Source organism: Oryx dammah, unplaced genomic scaffold (genome assembly GCF_014754425.2).
Source record: "Oryx dammah isolate SB20612 unplaced genomic scaffold, SCBI_Odam_1.1 HiC_scaffold_26, whole genome shotgun sequence".
In the NCBI taxonomy this organism is placed as follows: Eukaryota; Metazoa; Chordata; class Mammalia; order Artiodactyla; family Bovidae; genus Oryx; species Oryx dammah.
Genome location: NW_024070210.1, coordinates 84,610,512 through 84,636,531, shown reverse-complemented (window position 1 = coordinate 84,636,531; position 26,020 = coordinate 84,610,512). Strand labels below are relative to the sequence as shown.

The 26,020-nt window shown below is 51.1% G+C and overlaps 1 protein-coding gene across 1 annotated transcript in view; it reads left to right on the top strand.

Annotated features, from left to right (window-relative positions):
• Positions 1–392: 392 nt before the first annotated feature.
• The window catches only part of LOC120852501 (membrane progestin receptor gamma), an 89,778-nt gene continuing 64,150 nt past the window's right edge, over positions 393–26,020 (top strand). Inside the window, exon 1 of the mRNA XM_040225775.1 lies at positions 393–501. The gene's annotated coding sequence lies outside the window, so the exon portion shown is untranslated. The remainder of the gene's footprint in view (positions 502–26,020) is intronic.

Sequence of the window (26,020 nt, the reverse complement as noted above, 5' to 3'; positions counted from 1 at the left end):
GCCCAGTTGTTTTTTCCCTGTGCTCCACCCCATGCATTCTTCTGAAGGGCAGGCTCAGTGGCTCTGCCCTCCAGGAGGCCTCGGGGCTCCCAGGCCTCTGTTCCTAGAAGTGGAGGTGGGCGTGGAAGCGGCAGGGGAGATGGGGCCCATGGACACCTCCGACTCCACTTGGGTGCGGGGCTTGGCTCGCACCTCAGGCTGGCGAGTGGCGGGGCGACCCCTGGGAGGTCACGGAGTCCGGCGCGGGTGGCTCGCTCTTAGGTGCAGGCCCGGAGATGCCAGCGGTGCCCCGCCTCGGCTCCGCCCCCGCCCGCCCGGCCCGGCCTGGCCCGGCGCGGGCGGGGTGGGCGGGGCCCGCGGGGAGGCGCGCCGACAGCCCAGCCAGGTGCAGCGAGCCGGCGGTCCAGCGGCACACGCGGCCGCGAGGACTCCAGGTCTCCTCCTGCGAGTGCTGCGTCCCTGCGCCCTTTCTGCCGGATGCCCGGGACCCTCGGAGCCCAGGTAACCCAGGGCAGGACTGCCCCCACGACGCGCGTCCTTCCGCCTCCCCGTCCACGCGCACCCCACTTCGGCCGCCGCCCCCTGGGGCTCCCTGGAGCCCGGCGGCGGCTCCCCGGGCGGCTCTTGAAAAGTTTACTCCGGGACGGCCCTGCACCAGGCGGCCGTGAAATGCAGCCTCTTTTGCCCCCACTCCTCCGCCCAGGAGCCGATGCCAAGGTGGGACGGCCGCTACCCTGTCACAGGGTCCCTGCTAAGATCCGAGTGAAGTTTGCTTTCTAGCTTTTCCCATCTCTCGCTCTTCTGAGCGTTTGAGTCCCTCCCCCTTGTCCCTCGATTCCTTAAGAAAAATATATACCCTTAGATGGGAACGGCAGAGTTGGCGATTTCTTAAGGGATGTTTACGTTTGTGCTTCCCGCCTCCCCCGGCCAAGATGTATGATAGGAGACTCGGCTGAGCCAGACCCGGTGCGGGTGAGGGGGCAGCCCTCTGCCCGGTTAGGGTGGGGTGGGGGTCACCGTCAGGGCCCTGAATAACTGGGTGCCCAGCCACGAGGAGTTCCGGGCTTCTATCTTGCCTCCCTCAGGCCACAGCCCTCCTGGGCATCCTCCACGGCCCTCCTCCCCCACCCCTCCCTTCCCCCCCCCCCCACCCGGCTCCTCAAGATGATCACTAAGGAGAGAGGGTAGGCAGAGGGATAGAGGGTGGACAGAGGCAGGGATTAAAGCGAGCTCTATAACCCTTGACGATTTGAACAGAATGGGCTTCCTCTTGCTTAGGCTTCGAGGGGCGCTCAGCTGTGTGTGAGGAAGAGGGTGAAAGATGGTCCTAACTATGCGGAGGCAGAGAGAACAGGTGCAGGCGGCCAGAGGATCAGAGAGGAGCTAACAGCACTCACATGGGCGCTTCCCTGAATTCACACACCCCCACCACCCCCGCCCCTTTAACCAGTGAGGAAGTAGGTCTTTTTCCATTGTCAGATGAGCAAAAATGGAGGCTCCAAGAGGTTAAGTAATTTGCTGGAGAAAAGTGGTGGACTTGGACCACAAACCACAGTCAGATTGTTAGTTCTCCATTTTGCTGGGCCCCTGATCAACAAGGGTTCATTTCTTCTCTCCCTCCCTTGATGTTCTTCCCCTGAAAGGGGTAGGCCCAGAGAAGCACACCTCCAGGAAGAAATAAAATCCGGTCGGGAAGCTCTTCCAAGAGAGGGCAAGCTCCTTGCTAAGCTACAAGGTCTGCAGGAGGCAGAGACCTGTTTTGCTCACAGCTATAGCCGGGGTGGCGCTAGTGGTAAAGAACCCACCTGCCAGTGCAGGAGACTTAAGAAAGCGGGTTGGATCCCTGGTTCGGGAAGATCCCCTGGAGGAGGGCATGGCAACCCACTGCAGTATTCTTGCCTGGAGAATCCCATGAACAGAGGAGTCTGGCAGGCTACAGTCCATGGGGTCACAAAGAGTCAGACATGACTAAAGTGACTTAGCATCCACACACAGCCATACCTGAAAGGTGCCCCCACAAGAATGGAATGAATTAACCTGAAATAGCAAAGACTCTTTTCCAGCTGATGGATCTTTGCCCTTGTGGAACAGAAAGGGCATTCTGATAAGTCAGACCAGAAAGGTGTCCAGTGCCCTTCCTGAAGGCCCTTGAAATCTTTACCCAACTTGTTTTTTTTTAAAAAAAAACCAGGGAGCATGTCCATAATCCCATCTGTCTTTCCAGACAGCTGGGCTTTCACTTTACCCTCTGTCCACTTCTGTTTAGGCTAGGAGAAGTAGCAGGTGGTGGGATACATGTCCAACATAGCCTTGCTCTAGGTCGGAGGCAGAGGGCCTTTGGCCCATCTATACCAAATCTTACCCATTTCTCCAGGAAATCTTATTTGGAAATGCTAGTCTTCATTCCCTTCTTCCTCTCCTTGCCATTCCATGGGGCAACCATGTATTTAGGGAAGAGGATTCAATTTCTTCATCTGTAAAATGGGAACAATAGACTCTGCATGGTTTCATGCAAGAGTATGTAGTCCAAATGGCTCTGTGAGCTGCAGATCAAACAGGTATTTCCTCACGTTTGCCTTTTAGCCTGACCTCCGCGGGTGGACTGTAAATTCTTTCTGGGAAGTGATCACTCATCTTGATGTCCCTCTAAGAGCACTCCTCATAATGAGCACACAGTAGGTTCTCATGAAGTACTTATCAATCAAAAATAATCTCTAGAGGAAGAGAAATGGCTAAAAATTGGTGAAAAATCACCCCTCTCTAGCCATGTAAGGAGAAGGGATACTCTACAACACAGGGGAGAGTCTAGGAGGGACAGGAGGGGTCTGAGATCCAAGTCTAGCATCGAGTGGAAAGGCAGGGTGTAGCAGACTTTCTATCGCAGTGCCCTGAAGACATGTGAAGCTCTGCCAGGAACCCTATAACCTTGGATTCCTTAGCAGATGTGGTGTCCGCTTTGGCCTGAGAACAGACCAGAATACCCAGAGCTGGCCAGTTCTGCTCCTTGGAGAAGGCCACTGAGAGCATAGCTGGGATTCAAGGCCCCGCACTTGGCCTCCCCCCCACCCACCCTTCACACACACACACCAGTGGTTCCTACACTCATAGGCCCTGCCGGCTTCCTACTGCCATTCCTGGCTCTTAATGAGAACCCAATGGAGTAAGAGCCTCAGACCCAGAATATCTCAGCTGGAATAAGCCTTAGATTTCACGGTCTTACACCTCTTCTGTGTTTTCCTTTCCACAGCACTTATTACCGTCTAATATCCTGTATGTTGTTCATTGTTATTTGCTAAGTCGTGTCTGACTCTTTGTGACCCCATGAACTGCAGCACCCCAAGCTTCCCTGTCCTTCACTATCTCCCAGAGGTTGCTAAAACTCACGTCCATTGAGTCAGTGCTGCCATCCAACCATCTCATCCTCTGTCACCCCCTTGTCCTCTTGCCCTCAACCTTTCCCAGCATCAGGGTCTTTTCCAATGAGTCAGCTCTTTGAATCAGGTGGCCAAAGTATTGGCACTTCAGCACCAGTCCTTCCAGTGAATGTTCAGGGTTGATTTCCTTTAGAATCGACTGATTTGATATCCTGTATATTTCACCTAAAAATCTTGTTCATCAGCTGTCTTCCCTGTTAGATGATCGGTTCCATGAGGGCAGGGCTTTTAGGCTGTTTTATTCACTGCGCTCTTTCCAGGAGCGAGAGCAGTACCCTGTGTGCCGTGGGTGCTTATTTCATATATGTTGAATAAATGAACCCAGCCAGGCTGCCCTTCTTCATTGTACAGCTGGGGAGACTGAGGCCCAGAGATGCGTGACCTCTTTTTCTTTTTAATTTTTTATTGGAGTAGAGTTGCTTTTCAATGTTGTGTTAACTTCTGCCATACAGCAAAGTGAATCAGCTATAGTTTTATATATATCCCCTCTTTTTTGGATTTCCTTCCCATTTAGGTCACCACAGAGCAGGGTTTCCTGTACCACACAGTAGGTTCTCAGTACTTACCTATTTTATACCTGTGTGTGTGCTAAGTCACTTCAGTCTTGTTTGACTTTTTGTGACCCCATGGACTGTAGCCTGCGAGGCTCCTCTGTCCATGGGATTCTCCAGGCAAGCCATGCTCTCGTCCAGGAGATCTTCCCCACCCAGGGATCGAATCTCCACGTCTCCTGCATTGGCAGGTAGGTTCTTTACCACTAGTACCACCTGGGAAGCCCATTTTATACATAGTAGTGTGTATATGTCCGGAGAAGGAAATGGCACCCCACTCCAGTACTCTTGCCTGGAAAATCCCATGGACGGAGGAGCCTGGTGGGCTGCTGTCTATGGGGTCGCACAGAGTCGGACATGACTGAAGCGACTTAGCAACAGCAGCAGCAGTGTATATATGTCAATCTCAGTCTCCCAATTCATCCCAGCCTCCCCCTTCCTCCCATACATTTGTTCTCTATATCTGTGTCTCTCTTTCTGCTTTGCAAAATAAGATTGTCTAATACCATTTTCCTAAATTCTCTCTATATATGCATTAATATGTGGTTTGTTTTCCTGACTTCACTCTGTGTGATGTCTCTAGGTTCATCCACATCTCTGCAAATGGCACAATTGTGTTCCTTTTTATGGCTGCGTAATATTCCATCGTGTATATGTACCACATCTTCTTTATCCATTCCTCTGTTGACGGATAAGGAGTGACCTCTTGAAGGCAGAAGTGGAGCTTTTCTTGGTTGGATTCGAGTCTATTCTAAGTTGGGTCTCTGTCCCAGGCACCAGGTTGCTAGAGGTGCTTAGGAGCTGCCTCAGCAAGAACCTTCAGGCCAACTGCCTCCAGTTACTCAGAGGGGAGCTCCTAGCCAAATATATCACCATTCATATAGAGTGATTCGAGAGAGCCAGATGGGGAGCACTCCCCATCAGACCCCCATCCCCAAAAGAAACTGCTGCTCTCCAGAGGTAGGCTATGGCTCTGTTAGTGGTGAAAGCAGTACCCTTTCCAGGCAACCTTTTCAAATTCCCCAGGGCCCTAGAGAACCCAAGAGGACCAAAGTCAAGTCCCTGATGGCCCTGGGGAAAGAGATGAAGCCTCAGGTCTGCTGGGGAAGGCTCACAGACCAGTCTGAGAAGGTGCAACCAGACACGTGGGCCCGGAAGAGTGAGGACATCGTTCTGCTCAGGGCGCCTGGCTCCAAGGCCTCCCTTAGGAATCCAATGAGTGGTTTGCCGGAGGCTCCAAGAGCTTGAATTTCCAGGATACTGTGTTGGGACAAGCAGGTTGGAGAAGCTTGGGTGTGTGTGGGTGGGGGTGGGTAGGGTGGAAGCTGGAACTTTTTATGGGATAGAAAATATGGGAGATACACCACACATTCACAAGCACCGAGCAATTTAAACGTCCTGTGCCCCGCCTCATTCTTCCAGCCACTGTTGTTTCTGCAAAGGACTTTGTCTGTGTTCTAAGGGAAGACTCAAGGCCATGTGGTATTTATTGGAGGAAAAGACACGGATGGCGAGAAACCCTCCCAGAGAGGTTATTGCAGGAACAGGAGATGAGGTACCTAGAGGTGGCTCTCCTCTGCACACTCACTGGAAATGTAGACCCTGCCTTTCCTAACTGCTTGGACAAGCAGGGCTGCATTTTTAGTAATAAGCATTCACTAAATGCTATTTGGGTGCCAGACACCCAACTAGTTCTAAGTGTTCCAAGTGCTTGTCCTAGGTAATCCTTACAACAACCATGAGGTTGAAACTATATCATCTCCATTTTATAGATGAGGAAACTGAGCCTCAGCAAGGAGATATAACTTTGGCTAAGATGACAGTTGCTGGGATCGGGGACTGTTGACACTATGGACCGCATACTTCTATGCTGCCAGGCTGTCCCGTGCTTTGAGAGCAGCCTCTACCTTCTAGATGCCGGTAACCACCTCTCGCTTCTTTCTTGACAAACGTAAATGTCTCCAGATGTTGCCAATTGACCCCTGGCAGCAGAATCACCTCTAATTGAGAACCATGGGGTTAGATGATCTCTGAAGACCCTCCCAATGATTACCCTCAGGACCAGGAGGACACCGTTCTCTTTCAGCCCCGTTCTGAAAGTGAGGACTGTGTGTATGTGAGGAACCTGTGTGTGGGGTCTCCAAGGCTTATGGGGGCCGTGTGAGCTCTGAGAGCAGGAAAGGCGCTGGGCCCACTGGTCCTCTTGCTGGGATCCAAGGCCAAGGTCTCTTTGCCTCCCAGACCTTGGGCTCCATAAGGAGGCAGGGGTGGGAGAAGAAGGCCTATGGTCGGTCCAGGTACTAAGGTCAGCAGCCTTCCAGCCAGTGACTAATCATCTCTGCATGCCCTGAGGAGTTGGCTCCTCCACGTCCCCTTTCCTGCTGCCCTGGAAGGGGTCACAGGAAGTGAATCAGTGGCCACCCGCTGTGCAGAGGAGGGAAAGGCAGAGCACCGGGTGTCAGACCCAAGGTTCCATGCACTCTTACCCCAACCCAGCCCTGGTTTTATTTTGTTTATTCCTCCTGAGTTAGTTGTTTATTAACCGTCCATGGAAGCCCCTTCTGACCTTTTTGCTTCATGGAAGGGTGAAGATTTATCTTCTCTAGGAACGGGAGGAGTTTGTCAATGAGCCTTAGCAGTAAATCACTGTTCTGAGGGCAACAGGCTGTGAAATTTGGGGTAGTATGAACCCAGAATGATCGGTTTGGGTTGTTCATTCTTCTAATTCTCACTGAAGGATGAGAGACTGCTCTAGATACTGCAGAAGGAGCAGGGAGTCCGACACAGCCCTCTGCAGCAGAAGCCTTCAGTCTGGGAGGGCAGAGGTCAGTCTGTAATTGCAGTGCACAAAGGAGGGTCTGGTCAGCTCCACCCAGGGTGTGAGGTAGGGAATCGGGGATGCTGGGTGGGGCTGTGCCTGGATTTGGGGAGTTAATGGTGGCGTACAGGGGATTTCAACAAGAAGAGCTTGGGTGTGAGTTTTGGTTTTTGCCTTTTTTGTGTGTGGTAAAATATACACAACATACAGCTTAATTTACCATTTTAATCATTTCAAAGTGTGCAGTTCAATGTCATTAAATACATTCACATTATTGTACAATCCTCATCATCATCCAACTCCAGAACTCTTTTCACTTTACAGAATCAAAACTCTGTACCTGGTAAGCACTAACCACCCTTTCCCTCCTCCCACTCTGCCTCTGGTAACCACCATGCTGCTTTCTGGGTACCTCATGTAAGTAGAGTCTTTTTATTTTTTTTTTTTTAGCAGAATCTTACAACATAAGGGGTTTGTGTCTGGCTTCTTTCACTTAGTATTGTGTTTTAAGGTTTATTGGTGTGGTATACATCAGATTTTCTTTCCTTTTGAAGGTAGAATGAGATTCCAGTGTTCAATATACCATATTTTGTTTATCAAAAGACATGGGTCGCTTCCACCTTTAGGCTCTTGACAGTACAGCTGCCATAAACATGAGCAGACAAATATCTGTTTGGGTCCCTGCTTTTAGTTCTTTGAGGTATGTCCCCAGAAGTGGAATTGCTCGATTCAATGGAAGTGGTACATTTCATTTTTTAAGGAACCACCATACCATTGAGGAAGAAGAGTTAGAACTAGATCTTAAGGATGAACATGAGCTTTTCAGGCATCTAAGTAGAGGAAGAGGAAGGGAGGGGGACAGGAAGGGGAAGAGGGAGGGGAGGGGGAAGGGCCTGGACTGCAGCAGGAGACAAGAGGCGCAGCGGTGTTTGTGCTCGGGGCTGGATACGGACCGCGGAGGGTGAAGGGTCTGGGACCAGGCAAGAAACTTGGGCTCCACGCTGTGGGTCGCGAGAAGCACTGAAGGGGGTTTCAATCAGGAAGTGATACAGGTCTGTTGTCATCTGAGAAGGGCAGAGCTGAAAGTGATGTCACAGAGGGCCTGGCAGTGAAGGAGGCTCAAGGCAAGCACTGGAGCCTGGTGATTGAGCTGGGTGGAGGGAGCAGGTCTGGAGAGTGGGTGGGCTACACAGGGCACCTGGGTCTGTGCTGGGTGAGTAGTGGTGAGGCTGCTAGATGAACTTAACAGGAGGCACGCCTGGTTTGACAGGATGATGAGGGCATATCCATTGGCTTGAAGGGGCCTGTGGAACCACGTGGGTGGAGACAGGATTTGAGGGGTGTGCAAAGCTATGCAGAGCTAGGTGCTGCAGCAAAGTGGCAGAAGCTGGTCCAGGGCAGGGAAAGGACTACCATCAGGTGGCACAGAGGATCCCACGAAGTTGGAGGCCAAGACACGGGGAGAGTGCTCTGCTCAGTACTGCCCATCCCTGCCCTGAGTATTTCATATCTCTCCATAGGTTTTCTCTACCAAACTCAAGGCTCTGAGCTTGAGGCTGGGCATGGGAGTTGGAGACATAGTGATAAACCCAAGCCAGTGACTTTATTTATTCCTCTCATAAGGCTTAGAAGATGGAACTTGGCCAATACCTTTGCACAGTTAAATATTGACACGATGGTGATAGGCACTCTTTAAAAGAAATGGAGCATGCTATGAAAGTATGTCATGGGGACATGATTTAACCTAGGGCAGGAGCTCTCACATCTCCACTCCCAACATTCTGGATCTGATAACTCTTTGTTGTGGGGACCGTCCGGAGTGTTGTAAGATGTTTAGCAGCATCCCTGGCCTCTCCCCACATACCCCAACCCCAGCTGTGATCATCAAAAACATCTCTAGACGTTGCCAAATGTCCCCTGGAAAAAATCACCCTCATTCGAGAGTCATTGGCCTAGGGACTAGGAAAGGCCTCTTGAAGAAGTGGTGTTAATCTGAGTTCTAGAAGATAGATAAGAATCAAGATAGAGCAGGGATGAGGAGTGGAGGAGAATATTCAAGGCAGAGGTAACTGGAGTGCAGAGGCCCTGAGGGGGGATGGCTTCCATTAGATGGACGGGAGTAGAGGAGGTGAAGAGGGGCCAGGTTCAAGGGGTATGCAGGAGGGAACACAGGCAAGGAACCCATCCAGGTGTGGAGGATGAAACTTGCTGGAAGCTGGTGAGTTACATTTGGGGCCTGTTGTGTGGGAAACCCCAGGGAGTCATCCAAATGGGGCCCTGAGCTCAGAAGACAGGTCCAGCTGGAGATGCATGTTTGGGAGTGACAAGCTTAGCCTTGGGTAGACCAGGTGCCCCAGGGGGAGCTTGGCCCACAAAGAGCAGAGCAGAGAGGAGGACCTAGAAGTGAGCTCCAGGGGTGCTGGCATTCAGAGACTGGGCCTGGGGAGGCAGCCCAGAGACAGAGCAGGGGCCTGGGGAGTGGGGTGCTGGGGGAGCCCGAGGATGAAGAAGATGGGACCTGGCCTGCATTGAGTCTCTGGAGCCTTCAAGTAAGGTGAGGACTGGGGCACGGCCACTGGATTTAGGGACCAGTGACTCGGTCATTCTGGGGTCACGGAGGATGGGCCAGGAGGGGACAGCTGGCAGACAGCCTTTCCAAACGTGTCAGCAGAAGGTGAGGAGAGAGCATAAAAACCAGAAGGAAAGTGCGATAAGGGAGGGTTTTGTTTTATTTCTTGAATCTTGCTTGTTTTGCTCCCATACCCACCTTTTTTTTTTGAAGAAAAATATACATGGTTCAGAATTCAAAAACTGTAAAGATTTTAGAGTGAAAAGTCTCCACACCCATCTCCTTTGGCCTCCCAGCGCCCTCCACTCCTCAGAGGCAACTCCACCAGTTTTTTACATATTCTTCCAGAGACATTTCACGTGCAGATCAGTAAATGCATGTATGATCTTTCCTCAAAGAAGGTAGCAACACTGTATGCATTCTTCTGTCCCTTATTTGGTCTTTTTCCACTTAGCTTGCTCTCTGTTTTTTTAAAACTTTATTTCTCATTTATTTCTTATTTTTGGCTGCACTGGGTCTTTGATGCAGCGCACGGGCTTTCTCTAGTTGCAGTGAGTGAAGGCTCCTCATGGTTGTGGTGCGTGGGCCTCTCTTTGCAGTGTCTTCTCTTATTGTAGAGCACAGGCTCGAGGAGCTTGGGCTCAGTAGTTATAGCTTGCAGGCTTAGTTATCCCCCAGTCTGTGGGATCTTCCTGGACCAGGGATTGAACCCGAGTCCCCTGCATTGGCAGGCAGATTCTTAGCCACTACCACTATGGAAATCCTCCACTTAGCTCTTTTGAGAAGCTTCCAGATGAGTTCATGGAGAGCTTCTTCATCCTCCTTTACAGCTATGTAACGTTCCATGGCATGTAGTTAACAAATCTCCTGTTTGGGGACATCACAAACAATGTCCCTCTGAATCTCCTTGTGCTTTGGTCATTTCGCAGTGTTAGTGAGTGCATGTGGGAAAAAGTCTCAGAAGTGGCGTGGATGAGTCAGAAGCTTTGTGTGGTTTGTGTTTTGAAAGCTATCAGCAGATTGCTCTCCATAGAATTTATAAGAATGTTCGCTCTTATCAGTAGAACACGAGGATACTCATTTCTCTATACCTTCCAACACAGTGTTACCAGCTTACTGATATTTGCCAGTCTGGAAGACGAAGATAGTTTTTCACGTCGTTTTAATTTGCATCTTTCTTGCTCTGAATAAGGGTGAACATGTTTTCATAGACGAGAGCTATGTGCATTTCCATTTCTATGAACTGTCTATTTGCATGTTTTACCCATTTTCTGTGAGGTTATTGGTCCTCTTCTCACTGAATTAGAGGTGATCCTTGTGTATAGGAGAAACTAGTCTTTTGTCTGGAATATAAAATACAAGCATTCTGCCCCCCCACACTCCCCCTACACACACAGTTGATCAGGGAAGTTTTTTTTTTTGCTGCTATGTTTTCAGAATTGTGATATTCACTGGGGTTGGGGGGTGGTCTCTGGCTCAGGGGTCCCTGAGGAAGTGTTGGAGTAGGTTCGACATTAGGACCAGGACTGGAAACATCTCTGCTGTGTAACAGGCAGAAGGGCAGGTAGGATGAGGGTGCCGGGGCCAGGAACTTGGTGGCAGCAAGTTTTGAGAGAAAAGGCAGATGTTTGAGTCCACCGATGCATGGGATTGTGTTAACAAGGTATAAGAAAGTTAAAGAACAGGAGAGCAACTGTACTAGCAAAGCATGGATGAACAAATGCTGGAACCTGAGCTAGATGAGGGAAGTGAGGGGATGGGTATTCTGTGTTTCCTTAGATAGTGTTTTTTTCTGTTTGGCACATGCTAATCAGTGGGCCGAGCTGATGGCCAACACGGTTGCGTTTCCCCTGTGATCAGACTCCATACTCTGAATCCCCTACTTATCTTACTGTCACATGTACCGTATGTTTCCCCTGCCCTAAACCAACCCAGTGCCAGGTCCCAGGCAAGTAGAGACAGCCCCAGTGCCCCCATTCTGCTGGAACTATTCAAACCAGCCAATCCTGAGCTGCCCTGCCTGCCTTTCCCATGGAAACCCCAGGAGAGGCTCTGGCGGTAGGCCTCCCCTCACTTCTGCCTCTTGACCAAAGCCTGGCGCTCCCCTGAGGGCCTGTGTGCTGTGCTGTGCCCCCATTCTCTTGGGAAATGTAAGTAAAGCATTCTTTCGATGTCATTAGCCTCCCTATGTGCCGTGCAGACACCGTAAATTAAAATCCTGTGGGTACAGTTAAGACAAGAGGGACCCTTGGAAGGACAGAGTGTGAGGATGATTAAACTGCAGGTCTTGGGGAGCCTGCAGAGCTGTCCGTGTGAGCGCTTAAATAAACAGGCTCTCGGTGTGGTCTTCCTAAAGGAGGTGTCTCAAGACGAGGATAGCCTTCATGGAAGGGCAGGAACACAGATAGGGAGGCACAGAGAACCGTGTAGGTGTAGGTGGGTGGGGGGTGATCAGAACTGGGAGGCTTGAGGGCAGTATATTGAGAAGGTGAATCTGACTGCGTATGGGGAAGGAGGAAGACATGGGGCCAAAGATGCAGGCTGGGTCCTGTGGGTACTTCTTGGAAGATCGTTTTTAAATTCCCAGGAGCAATCTGACCTTACGTTAATTCCCTTTGTGAGTTCCGGGAAGGGCTCTGGAGCAGCGGATGAGGAAAGCCCTGGAAATGACATGCGTCCAGCTCTGGCCTTTAAGTGTCAGGTTAAGAAACACCTGTCCCTGGATGAACTCAACTGTCTGCCTTCGCTCCTGAGACTTGCTGCCACCACCTCCTGGCACCGCCACCCTCCTCCCGCCTTTCTGCCTGTTCCGCTGCAGAGGTGTTCCCTCCTGTCTCTCGTCCCCCCGCCCTCGTGGTGCTTTCTGACACCACCCCCCCCCCCCCGCCATGAAAGCCCCGTCATCCTTGCCAGAGCCTCCCTCCACTGGGATCAGAAGCCCATCCGGTTCTTCCAGTGGCACTGGATTTGAGAGAAGAATTCTTGAAGACCAGAAAGGCTTCACAACATGGAGAAGAGAGAAGTAATGATAGAAGGATGAGGAACAGCCCTGCTGCACTGGAGCTGGGGGCTGCAGTCCGCAATGTCTCAGATCACACAGAGTGTGTGTGTGCGTGCGTGTGCACCAGGGGAGGATTTGCCTATTCTAGTCATGCTGGTCCACCTCCCAGACCTGTGCTTTAAGTCAGTAAATCCACTGGAAGTTCACAAACACGCTCACACTTGGTCATCACTGAAGCTACCTGGCGATCTTTCTCTTATTGTTGCCTCGAGAGTTATTGACCTTTTGAGAGTGGAATTTGTGGGGAAATAACCTCATGTTCAGCTCGTGTTTACCTTGCAGCCAGGAACTCTGACCTGGGCTGGGTGTCGTAGGTCTTACAAGTCTGTTGCATCTGTTCTGCTTCCCCAGCAAAGACACCACGTGCCCCTTCTCCAGTAGGCTCGATCGCCCCAGACGCCAGTGCAGAGAATGAAGGGAAGCCAGCTGGGCTGTGGTTGGCAGAGACCACTTCTAGAAGCAGGAAGAGCTCGAGCAGACCATGGGTCTCCTCAAGGGGGAAAGAAGGGGCGGGAGCCCCACAAGACCAGAAAGCGGAGCTTGTGCATCAGGACCCCCAGGGTGCAGGAAGATGGTGATGGCTGCTTTGGGGGTGACAGGTGAGCTGTTGGCAAGGGATGGGGCAGGAGACAGGGAGCTCCTGTGGGCTTTATCAACAGTGTTTCAGCCTCTTTGACAGGCCAGGGGAACCTTGGGGGGCTGCTAGTTGGATGAACTGTGGTTTTGCACTTCTGTGAGGGATGATGAGGCTTTGAAAATGCTTCCAACTGGGCAGTTGTTGTCCCTCGAGTATCCTTCAGTGGCCCTCGGGGCAGGAAACAAGTGTTTGTTTCCCCAGAGCAGGGCCCAATAATGCTTCTCGCTGGGGTCCGTCCTTATGACGGGCATTGCTGGGGAGCAGTGGCTCTGGGGAGGGCACCAAGAAGGGAGGGCATCTCTTTCTGAAATATGGGGCACCAGCAGTTGAGTTCTTTGATGGTTTTGGTATGCATCCTCCCTGGGACCCGAGAGGTTTTCAATGGTTTGAAACCATTGTTTTCAATGGTTTGAAAACAAATTGTAAATAATTTTTAAAAAAGATTGTGTGAAGGAGGATGAAACGTTTGACTTAAACGTGAGGCTGGGGGAGGATTTGGAGGAAGGGGAAGCGGCTGTTGTCTTTGTCCCTCCTCCCTCTTGGACTGGTTTGCTTTAATCTTCACTGTCCTCCCAGAGACAGTCCTTTGAGTCCAGCAGATGCCCAGTTTCTGGAATCTTGCTTCTAGGTTGTCCCCTAGCAAGACTGGGGGCTTCTGTGCTTACCCTAAGACCAGCTTGCTGGGTGACCTTGAGCAGGCCTCCTGACATCTCTGGGTCCCGGCTTTATACCTTGTTCTCTTCTGGAAGCATCAGTTTTGTTCTTTGGGTTTTGTGTGTGCGTGCGTGTGTGTGTGTGCATGCGCACGCGTGCACTTGTTAAGTTGCTTCAGTCATAGCCAACTCTATGTGACCCCATGGACTGCAGCCCCCCAGGCTCCTCTGTCCATGGGATTCTCCAGGCAAGAATACTGGAGTGGGCTGCCACGCCCTCCTCCAGGGGATCGTCCTGACCCCGGGATTGAACCTGTGACTCTTATATCTCCTGCACTGGCAGGTGGGTTCTTTACCACTAATGCCTCTTGGGAAGTCCCTTGGGTACTTTATGGTCTCCTGTTAATGATCAAATCTGCTTATCACCCTCCAGATTTCCTTCAGGGCCTGAAAAGAACAGAAAGGGAGTCTGAAGAAGTGAAGTCCAGTGGTCAAGCTCTCAGGGGCAGAGGGCCAAGGGAGGGAGGGGTCAGGGGACACAGTCTCTGCCCTGCCTGGGCCTCCATCCTGCCAGCCTGGGTGTGCTGTGAACACCCTTTCTTGTGCAAAGGCCTCAGATTTGACTTTCAAAGAGAAAACACCTGTCCTGATAGAGAGGGCCTTGTTCCATTCCAGTTGGCTTTGTTCAGGCCCCTGGGCTCAGTTCATGTGTCCTGCTGGTGTGGGGAGGACAGAGGCTGGGCAGGGTCTCTGGGGGGTTGATCAAAGCAGACGATCCCTGCTTTGGGAGGGCTGACGTGTTTTGCACACCTGGTGGTGCCCAGTGTGTGTTCGTGCTGGTCTCTGAGCGCCTGCTGGTGCTGGCAAGCCTCACCTCCTCAGCGTTCTCACTCTAGGATGTGGAGACTGAGGTGCAGGTGGAGACTGAGGTGCAGATGGTTATGCAGCTCGTGGGGCCACCTGGGCCTCCCAGGAACACTCAGTCAGCCGTGACAAGGTCCCCTAACTCCTTGCCCAGTGCTCTCTTCCCACAAAGATGGGCCTTTGTTTACGATGGGCCTTAATGGAGCTGGGTTCTCTGCCCTGTGCTCCACCCCTCCTGCTCAGATGTATCCCCCAGCCAACATAAGTTACTGTGGAAATGAATTCTCTATGTGCTGAAAGGAAGACCTGGGCCTCGGCATGAAAAGTAAGAGGGAAAAAAATTCCTCTGATGATTTTCGCTACTCCCATGACACCTCTCCTCTCCCCAGAGTATCAGCATGTTCCTTAGGGCCTTCTTTAAAGAAAGAAGTGAATCTCTAATGGTGAAATTCCTAGCCTCACAGTGTGGAGGGTAGGCCCTGACTCACACTGCAGAGGTGACCCCACCTTACACAGATACCAGCCCTGTGTGACGTTCCTAGGCCAAGAGATAAGGGACCTGTCTTCAAGCATGTTTCCACCTCCTGCTTCCCAGTACTCTGTGACACTGTGGGGACACGTGATGGGAAGAGACATGTTACCCCTGGACGTGATTTTTCCTTTCTCACTTTTCATTCAGTCTGCCTGAAGTGCAGGAGACCTGGGTTCAATCCCTGGGTCGGGAAGATCCCCTGGAGAAGGGAATGGCTACTCACTCCAGTATTCTTGCTTAGAGAATTCCATGGACAGAGGAACCTGGTGGGCTACAGTCCATAGGGTCGCAAAGAGTTAGACATGACTGAATGACTGAGTGACTTTCGCTTTCCCAGCTTTCCACCCCTGGGCAGAGTGCATCACTGTCCACAATAAGCAGAGGCTGTCGGGACTTTGGGGGCAGACAGGGATGGCCGGGGATGGCTGCAGCCAGAACCCACACCCACTGTCGCCAGCCCGGCTGATCCAGCACTGCTGGCCTCTGGCAGGTCCTGCCGGGTTCTAGGCTGGCCTCCAGACACCGTGCAAGGCCAGCCTGCAGCCTCAGGGGCCTCTGGCAGCAGAGGTCAGGCAGGGCAAGACTTAACTATTTACACCTTCCCAGCTCTGGCTGTACCTTCTTGGGGGCTGATTTGAAGGCATCTATTATTATTCTCATTCTTCCTGGTATTTTGAATAATTCATTTTTCCTCTGTCCTTAAAAAAAAAAAAGAAAGAAAACCTGTGCTTAATAATACTAGAATAATGACCTTGTGTCACATTTTGCCACTGGGGCTCTTAATCTACTGCCGCAGTCAAATATTGTGAAATGTGTTGCTTTTGACATTGGGTGAGCAGGAAAAATAGTGTCCTTGTGAGGAGGAAGGAGGATCTGTTTTGTGGTTTCCCTTGTAGCCTGCGACAGCCCAGCCAGGAACATCGTCCGTCATAATAATGTCATACAGGCAGGCGACTTTATGGACACTTACTGTGCACCTTGGCCTTAACACAGGCTCTTGTTAATGCTTGAAACAGGCCAATGCCATAATCACTCTGAGGATTATAAAGAGCCTATGCAATGTAGGAGAGCCAAGTTCGATCGTTGGATCAGGAAGATCCCCGGGAGCAGGAACTCCCTAGGGGACTTTCTCATCCCTGCTTTAGTATTCTTGCCTGGAAAATTCCACAGATAGAGGAGCCTGGTGGTTGACAGTCCATGGAGTCTATAAGAGTTGGATACAACTGAGTGACTAACACACACATACCTGGAGGCTGATTGTGAAAATTCATTGGAGTGTAAAATGCCCATAAAAGTCTTGGAATAGACCAAGTAAGTGCTCAGTAAGTAGAATTTCACCATCAACATTGTCATCCCCGTTTACAGAGGAGGAAAGTAGGGCCTAGAGAGACCTCAGGACTCAAAGCCACGTCCCCCTCACTCCAGGGCCCAGACTCTTTCATCACTGATGGGAATAATTGTATATTACAGAGGTTCCTGCCATCTGGGCTTCTCATTGTCGGTGGGGCCACTTGTAAAGTCACGTGGGCCCTTTGTTCTTCCCCTCCCCCTGGGCCCCATGTCCTTCTCTGATCCCCAATGTCCTCTAGTCTCCGTTGAAGGTCTGGGCACATGCCAGTCCCCTGCCTGGTGCATGTGACTTCCTCCTGCCAGTTACACCTCCCTGGCTGCCCATGACCATTTCCCCCTTGCTTATGGGCTGTGTTCCCTGGGTAATAATTACATGAAATGGCTCACTTGCCAGCTTGATCAGTAAATAATTCCCCCCCCCCCACCCCAGTCCCAATGGGTGGAGCTCAGAGTTAATGATTGCCAAGGAAAGCTGCTCAGAATGCAAGTCATCTGAGGAGGGAGGCAGGAGGGAATGCTGAGCTCCATGACCAGGAGGAGGGGCGCACCCGGGGGCTCCCTGTGCCCTGCCCCCACCCCCAGCTGTCCTCCCATCTCTTGTCTCTGAGTTCAGCAGCAGCAAACCTCCCTGCTGTGGCTGGCCCGTTTCCCCTCTCTGGGCCTTTGCTCGCAAGCTCCTCTCCCTTCCTTCCTCTCTGCCAAAGCAAGTGCTCCCCCTCATTTGCGGTCCGCCGCCAGTGCTGCCTCCCCCTGGGAGCCTTCCCTGACTGCTCCCACATCCTTGCTCTGGGCTCCTTCTCAGGACTCCTCGGCCACAGCACAGGTCTTTTCTGAGTGCTCCCCAACATGTCAGATGCAGTGCTTGGTTCTGGACACCCATCATGGAGCAAGGCAGAGTCAGACGTACTCCCAGAGCACCCGTGTAGCTTGGAGCACAGCAGGGAGGCCCAGAGGACCCAGGAACAGAGGGCAAGTCAGGGGCACTGGAGCCTGATGGAGTGGGGCTTGGGCGGACACTGGAGGTGCAGTGGAATTTTCCAGGCAGACATGGAAGGAGGGCAGAGGCATCTCGGAGCAGAGGGACCAGTGCGTACAAAGTACAGAGTTATGATTTGGTGGTTGGATGATGCCTCAGTTGTGGAGGGGAGTCACCTAGGAATCACCCAGCTGGGTGTGTCCAGGAGGCAGGCAGCCACTCGGAGAAGTCTGCCTCCTGCCCTCCATGGCTCCCTCACAGTTTCACTACTGGGCAGAAAGAAGGGATTCTTCTCTGTGAGGGTGGCCGTGCTTTCCTGTACCACCTGCTCACCGAGCGACGTGGATTCCAACCTAAAGTCCTGCAGTGTGTGGCGGATTCTGGGCCATGCGAAGGCGACCGATCTCAGAAGCTCAAGGCAGTTGCTTCCCCACTGGGGCTTGATACTGGAAACGCCTCCCAGGTTCCCCGACTGGGGCATCTGATTGAAAAAGCGTGCAATGGACTGGCCCAGTAGGCTCATGTGCTCACAGCCCTTGGGTTATTTGAGTGCACGGGTGAGTTTGGGACTTACCACTAGAGTGCTTTTCTAGGCTCCTGCCTCTAACTTCACCCCCTCTCCAGAGTGAGCACCCCAGGCCCCACCTGGACATTTTCCCGTGGGGGCATGGAGTGGCCCACCGCTGGAGAGCAGTGCCTCTGTGGCTTGAGCTGACACCTGCCTCCCGGAAGCTACCTCTCCGTGGGTAGGGGGAGGGTGCCTTGGTTCTGCCCTCGGGGGCTGCATGGCCTCTTACAGGCTTCCAGGGCTGCCCCCTCCTCACCCCATGTCCTCCCTGAGTCTCCCTGCTTTCCTTCCTCCTGTGATCTGGGCTCCATCCCACAGGCTGACAGCCTTATCTCAGACTTCAAGTTTCTGATCAGATTAGCAGCCTGGGAGGAGAGTGCAGATAGGATCGTGCTGCCCCAGAAGCCTGACACTTCCTGTTGGGGTGAGGGGAACCCCAGCAGTCAGGGCCTAGTTCACCTGCCATCAAGTCGGCAGGGACTCACTCTTCTCCACCCTTGGGGGACGGACCTGCCTGCTGCACTCACCCTGGAAGCCAACAAGCTGTGTAGACTAGGCACCCTGGTCCTGATTCTCCAGGGCGCAGTGGTGGACCAGCTCAGCTCTCACCTTGGCCTAGAATCTGAGCATTCTCACCCTGGGTCAGGGTCAGCTGGGCTCCTCCTCCTTTCTCTGACCTTCGGAGGGCCTTGCTTAAGTGAGCAGTGGGTCCAGGCATCAGTGCACCATAAAACTCCCTGGGTAGTTTTAGGGCTTCTCAGGTCGCTCAGTGGTAAAGAATCTGCCTGCCAGTGCAGGAGACATGGGTTTGTTCCCTGAGTCGGGAAGATCCCCTGGAGAAGGAGATGGCAACCCACTCCAGTATTCTTGCCTGGAGAATCCCATGGACAGAGGAGCCTGCAGTTCATGGGGTCACAGAGTCAGACACGACTGAGTGTGCACACACACTCAGGTAGTTTTAAGGTGTGTCCAGAGCTGAGGACCACTGGGCTAGATGCCTGAGACCCACCTGTTCAGCTCAACCGTGTGGAAACAGTTTCACTTGAGTAAAGCAGCCAAGGCCGTCTTCTTGTGTATATCACTGAATTCTAGAGTACATCTTTGTATTTTATAAGAAGGTATTTAAAAATTTAAATCAGTAAAAGCAAATATGTAATGATTTTAAAGACAAGAAATGTGTAATATTTTGGAATCTCAAGTAAATGTAAACAGGAAAACAGACCCTGTCAGGTAATGAAAATGACATATTCAAAATATTGAAATCTGTATATGTTAAAAACACAAAATCTAGTCATGAGAAAATGGAAGATGAGCTATTATTTTATTCCTTTTAGAGCAGAATCTTAACATCAAAGTTGGCAGACTTATTAGGTCACAAGTATCTTTTGCTATAAAATTTTCTAGAAAAAGCTTTTCCTGACTCTCCCCTAGTTGAGGAATGGTAGGAAGATGTATCTGTGAGATATCTTCGAATATTTTCCGCTGACAAGGCCTTTGGGCTTTTTTTTTTTTTTTTCTGGGACTGCAGTCTTTTATTTATAAGGAGCCATAGTTTTTGTTTCTAAAGCGTTTCCGGTTTGTCCTTCAGTTCTTTAGTTTTATCTTGTTCAGATGGCAATTCTGACGCAACATTTCCTGTATCAGTTTCAAAACTGTCATGTTGATATTCCACATGTTAGGAAAGTCTGTGAACAGAGTAATAATTATTTTTGCAAGAGCATTTTGCTTTGTCTGCTGCCATACAACGTCTGAGAAGGACTCAAGACGTGTTTCACGTTTCAGCAGGATTATTTTTAAATGTTGTAATTGTCTCCTTTTAAAAACATAGATTTTGAGTGATTGGTATAATGAACTATCATGCTTGGCCTCAACAATGGTCAACTCATGGCCAATCTTGTTTCTCTGTGCCCACACCCATCCACCCTGCTCCTGCCAGCTTCTCTTGAAGCTGATTCAGACATCATCTCACCTCTGTGATTACTTCAGTGTATATCTCTAAGTTAAAAGGGCCCTGTAAAAAAATGTAACCATCATACTATTATTACATCTTAATAATTGATCATTTCTTGTTATCATGAATTTCTTTTATCGGCATTCAGATTTTCCCAATTGTCACATGTATTTTTTTTTTTTACAGTTGGTTTGAGATTTCAGATCTTAAAAATTTTTAAATAAAAATGTTAGACCAAGTAAAATAGACCATTTGGGCTTGGAAGTGCAGGATTCATGAAGAGAGCATGCAACCACTGGGTGAAAGTTTCTAGGCAAATGGACCAGACCCTAGTTGTAGGTTTCAGAGTGTGGTAGATGGCAGAATTGTTCAGTTGTTCGGTAAACATGTGTTCATTCCACAGTGGCAGTGTGCCCAGTGCTGGGCGGGACACCTCAGACATAGCAGTGAACAAGCCAGGCTCCACCAGCCTTGACTCAGGGGAGCCCAGAGCACAAGCATTTCAGTGTGAGGTTTACAAAGGGAGCAATACAACCCTTGCAGGTGATACTGGGGGTAGCCTGGAGCCACTGCTGGATTTCATCAAAAAGAGAAAGTGGAGGAAGGAGTGTCTCTCCCTGAGTAAACAGCAAGTGCAAAAACATGGGAGTGTGAACGTCCAGTGCATTCAAGGACAGTGATGGGTAGTGGGGCATCGGGGGTGTGGCAAGGCTGCTGAGAAGTGAGGCTGCTGTTGGCTTGAGGATGTCTTATAAGGAGTGGGGTTCTCTGAGACCTTCCAGAAGGGACCCCAGAGTTTTGTTGTAGGAACATAAAGTGTGCACTGTGAGTCAGGGAGCCTTGCAGGAACTCTGAGGAGTTATTTGGATTTCCCAGCCCTTCCTGGGTTCCTGCCTCCGCTAGACTGGAGTCCCACTGGGACAGGCCTGTATCAACCTGGAACTCTACATACCTCCAGCGCCAGGCACACAGAGCAGATTCACTCTGTGTCCACTGCCCATGATCTTACTGTGCTCCCAGCGCAGGACACCCATGTTCCCCACCCTGTTCACTGCACCTGGGACAGAGGGAGCCCCCTTAGGTCTTCAGCTTGGGGAAGGGCAGCTGCATCTCCAAAATGTGTGGTTTTGGAAACTGAACCCCAGTGCTGTGAATGGGGGACGCGAGGCCAGTGTTGCCCTGGGCCAGCAGGAAGGCTGATACCAGAGTCTGATACAAGAGCTTCTCAGGTGGGTGTGTAAGGAAATGCCAATGTGTACAACCCGTGGGTTGGCCCACATAGCTAATTCCTCCAAGACTGGCCAGCAGTTGGAGGATTCTTCATTTATTTCCTTATAATAGCACTGTTACTTTGGTTTAAAAAAAAATGAATGAATGAATGAATGAATACATAAATAGTAACACACATGCTCTAGTGTAATACACAAAGTCTAGTGTTATGGAAAAGTAGAAAGAAGAGAATAAAGCAAATCTCAAGAGGTAAACCCTACCGTCTAGAGAGAACCACTGTGAACACTTTGAGAAACAGCCTTTCAAACACTTTTATGTCCATAAATACAAGCAGTTAAATGTAACACAGTTTTATATAGATGCCGTTGCAAGATTTATGCTGTTCCATAACCTGCTTTTTTCATTTAACAGCATGTCATGACACCGTTTCCTGTCCATAACTGTAGATCTGTAACATTTTTATAGCCCACCGTACAATTTTACATGGATGTACGGTAACTTATGCAGACAGTTCTCTATTGCCAGAAATTTGGATTGTTTCCAATTTTTCTCTACAAAGATGCTAAAGAGTATTATTCAGCCTTTTTTTTTTTTTTAAGATGTGCAATAATTGCCTAGTGGTAAATATCTAGAATAGCTGGAACAAAGGAAATGTTCCTTTCACCCAGAGTCCTAAAGCCAAGCAGGCAGGTCACCATGGCAACCCCGCCTCACTTGTGGCATGCCCATTAGCCTCAGCTCCAGCCGGGGAGGTGGGTCAGAGCTAAGGGGAAACCATCCGTTTTCAAGCAAAATTATAAACCAAGATGGAAGAAGCATGCAAGAACATTAAAGCAAAATTGAGATGGTTTAGGATGCAGTTGTATTCTCTAGTAGATGCCGTAGCTTTTCACTCTCACAAGTCATCGATGATACTTTTCTTATCTTCATTTAGCTGATGTGTGTGCTCAGTTTCTCCGTCGTGTCATACTCTTGGAGACCCCATGGTCACCAGGCTCCTCTGTCCATGGGGTTTCCCAGGCAAGAATACCCAGGAGTGGGTTCCCATTTCCTTCTCCAGAGGATCCTTTCAACCCAGGGATCAAACCCGTATCTCTTGCATTGGCAGGCACATTCTTTACAGCTGAGCCACAAGGGAAGCCCTCATTTAGCTGATAGGAGAGTTCAGATTGAAGAGATTAAGTAATCTCCCCAAGAGCAGACAGGAGAGATGATGAAGTCAGGGTTTGAAATTGGTCTGCATCCACTCCTCATGATTCTCCTAACCCGACCTAGGGTCACCGGCCACCCTCTCTCCTGTCACCATCCCTGAGACTTCCAGTCCGAACTCCCAGCTCTCTAGTGCATTCACTCCCACTGCATCAGACGGGGTCCACACTGGGTCTTCCTCTGGGCTGTTTCCAGGCTGCACCCTGGCCACCTGCCGCCGCACATCCTGTGCCGCCTCCACACTGAACTATGGGGAGCTCTCCCTCCCTCCACCCTTGGCTCCCCCTGTGCCCTCAGCTTAGAGTGCCTGCTCCTCCATGGCTAATGGGCTACCTCAAGGTTTAGCCCAAGCTTTGTTTTTTCAAGAAGTCTTTCCCGACTCCCTGGTGTGTCTCTCCTCTGTGTTCCTCTGGAAGCACCTGGTTCTAACTGCAGTTTGGCCATCAGATGTGTCCGTCATCAGTGCCGATCTCCTAAATGTGAGCTCGTCGTATTTCTCTCTCCATCCCCATATCCTACCGTAGCCTTGGACACAGAGTGGGTATTCAGTAAGTGTATGCCGAGGAAACGAACAAATGACAAGGCATCTTCCTGTTCACTCTCCATTTCTGCTCCCAGCCTCAGGGACGGCTTTAACCCAAGCAGATTGAATGAGCACCCTGCCCACCAGGAGCTGCTCTCTGGTTCTCTGCCTTGCTCGTGACAGTTCCCCACCATTGCCCCACCACACCTGCTGCTAACCTCCATCCTCCTTAAGCCCCAGGCACCGCCTTTCCTACCCTTGCCTTGCCAGGGGAACTGAGGTCCCGGAGAATCACTTACATCACCGCACCTGGCCCACCTTCCTGCACATCCCAACTTGGTCAGTTTTGCCCCATTAGTCCTGGGGCCCCTTTTCTCATTCCTTGGGCTCCTCGGTCTATGCTCCTCTCCCTTGAGAAACTTCAGATAGTTTGAAAGTCACTTCTCTCTGCCTCCTAAATTGATCTCTAGCCTTGACTTCTCTTCCAAAATGTGGTCACACTTTTAAATTACAATCTGTGCAAATCCAACTTGACCAAAAACAGCCCAGGTCTTCCTCTCTCTCTCCATGGGTGTCACCATTTCCCAGCCCTTGGGAGATGATGCTCTGAGACCATGCAGATCTCCTGACCAGGCCTGACTGGAACAAGGGGGCTCATTTTCCCCATGGAGAGGGACAAGCAGCTGCTGCTGTGGGCGAATTTGGCCTCGGTCTGTAGATGTTCAGATTTGTCAAGAGAAACTGGCGTCCAGGTTTTTATGGGAAGTCCCTTGATCCTTTTTCTGGCTGCATCGCATGGCATGTGGGATTTCAGTTCGCAGACCAGGGGTGGAGCCAGTGCCCCCTGCAGTGGAAGTGCAGAGGAAGTCCCCAGGGAAGTCCCCCAGTTTTAGGTTTTTAGGGAAAAGTGTGCAGCAAATAGAGCGTCCCATTTGCCCTTCCCTCCCCTCACAGTTTCCCCTGTGACTAATGTCTTGCATCAGTGTGGCACATCCGTTATAGCTGATGAACCACACTGACACGCGATTACCATCAGTAATGTCAGGGTTCACTCTGTGTTGTATACTCTGCGGGCCTTAGTAAGGACAACTGTCATGCATTGGTCACGGCAGCGTCAGGCTCCTTGAGTCTGCTTCCCACGCTCTTCTCCCTCTGCACCCCTCTGCACCGTCTCTACCTCGCCCTGTGTGCCTGTTTTATCACGTCTCTGGGCTCATTGGAGCGCCCTATCTCTGGCCATGGTCCGTCTCCTGTCCCTCTCGCCTCTCCACCAGACTGTCAGCTCCTTGAGGCCCTCCGAGAAGGCTCTGAGGTCTAAGAGACCCCCAGCACCTGGGGCAGGGGCTTGAATGCTTTGGGTTCTCACTGTAGCCTGAGTTAGTGCTTGCTTGTGGACCAGGTCTTGGGCTTCCATGGAAGATGCTTTGGGGGTAGTTAGCAACAGGGAGAGGGCAGGTGGCAAGGGGCAGAGACAAGGCATATCTCAAGTTTCAGTGGCTTCGAGGAGTGGGGGAGAAGGGGTATCCCAGTAAGTCTGGTTGTATTTATTTGTTTTACAATATTTCTTCATTTAGTGGCATTGGGTCTTCACTGTGGCACGTGGGATCTTCATTGTGTCATGCAGGGTCTTTCATTTCGCTGTGGAAGCTCTCCAGTTATGGTGCTCAGGCTTCGTTGCCCTGCAGCATATGGGATCTTAGTTCCCCGACCAGGGATCGAACTTGTGTCCCATGCGTTGCAAGGTGATTTCTTAACCTCTGGACCACGGGGAAGTCCCAGTCCAGTTTTAGAGAAGGGAGCGATGAGAACAGACCCGGCTCTGGGTGGTGCAGTGCTTGACTCCTTAGCAGGAGTGAGTGGAGGTCTCCAGAGCTCAGGGCCAGAGCCACCCGCTGAGGATGCCCCCTGCTCCCCACGTCTTCCCTTCCCCTCTTGCCCAAGCAGCTGCCTCCTGTGGGAAAGTGGATGAGCGAGCAAGTGTGGGGAAAGAAGTTAGGAACACCTCCCTAGTGGGCTGATCTTCCTTCTGATCTCCAGTCCCTGTGGTAATCCTGGGCTCCTTCCTCCTGGCACACCCAACTCTGCCCCTATTTAGGCAGAAGAGGACACTCACCTCGCAGTCTGCTGAAGGAGCCCAGAGCGGTGACTTCCTGTAACGCGCCTCTCGGCCTTTGCACGCACTGTCCCTTCTCCCAGCCATGCCCTCTCCAGACAGACAGATCCTCTCTGACCTCTTATGCAGCGAATACGTGTCACCTTCTCTGTAAAGCTGACCTAAACTTTCCCCTCAAACCCGAGGGCACCCCCTTCCCGCAGATGCCACCACAGAACTGCTCCTGTCATCCACACAGTGTCTGACCCACTGGGCCTCCTGTTGGTGCGACTCCCTTGTTCTGTATAAGCAACGCTATGGTTTTCCCCTGATGCTGGGAAAGATTGAGGGCAGGAGGAGTAGAGGGCAACAGAGGATGAGATGGTCGGATGGCATCACCGACTCAGTGGACATGAGTTTGAGCAGACTCAGGGAGAGACAGGGAAGCCTGGCGTGCTGCACTCCATGGGCCCACAAAAGGTTGGACACGACTGAGTGACGGAACAGCAACACTTTACTCTGCTTGTTGCTCCCCCGAGGCACAGCTCGTGGTGACACCACGTGCCCAGCTCTCGGTGGAGTGCCAGCCCCTGGTAGCCTCACCTTGCGGGTGATCGGTAGAGTCGTGAATGAGTGGGCCACCTCTGAGCAGAACAGTCAATGTTCTTTTATTGAGTCTCTTATATAAAAACAGATCCAGGGCCTGTCTTCAAGGAATCTAATGGCAGCTGCCGAAACAACCACACCTGAAAGAATCAGCGAACAATATATAACCAAACTAGGTATAGTAATTGCCATTTACTGAGGTGCCTGCTGCAGGCCTGGCTTGATGTAAAGAGCTCGTGCACATTGCTCTGCTCATTCCTCCCCTCATGAGCGAGGGATGGGACCAGTACTGAGGTTAGGGGACGTGACCCAGGGATGCTAACTAGTGAGCAGAGGGGCTGGGACTGCAGCCCAGGTCTGTCTGACTCCAAAGTCCATGCTCCTCACCCGCTCACT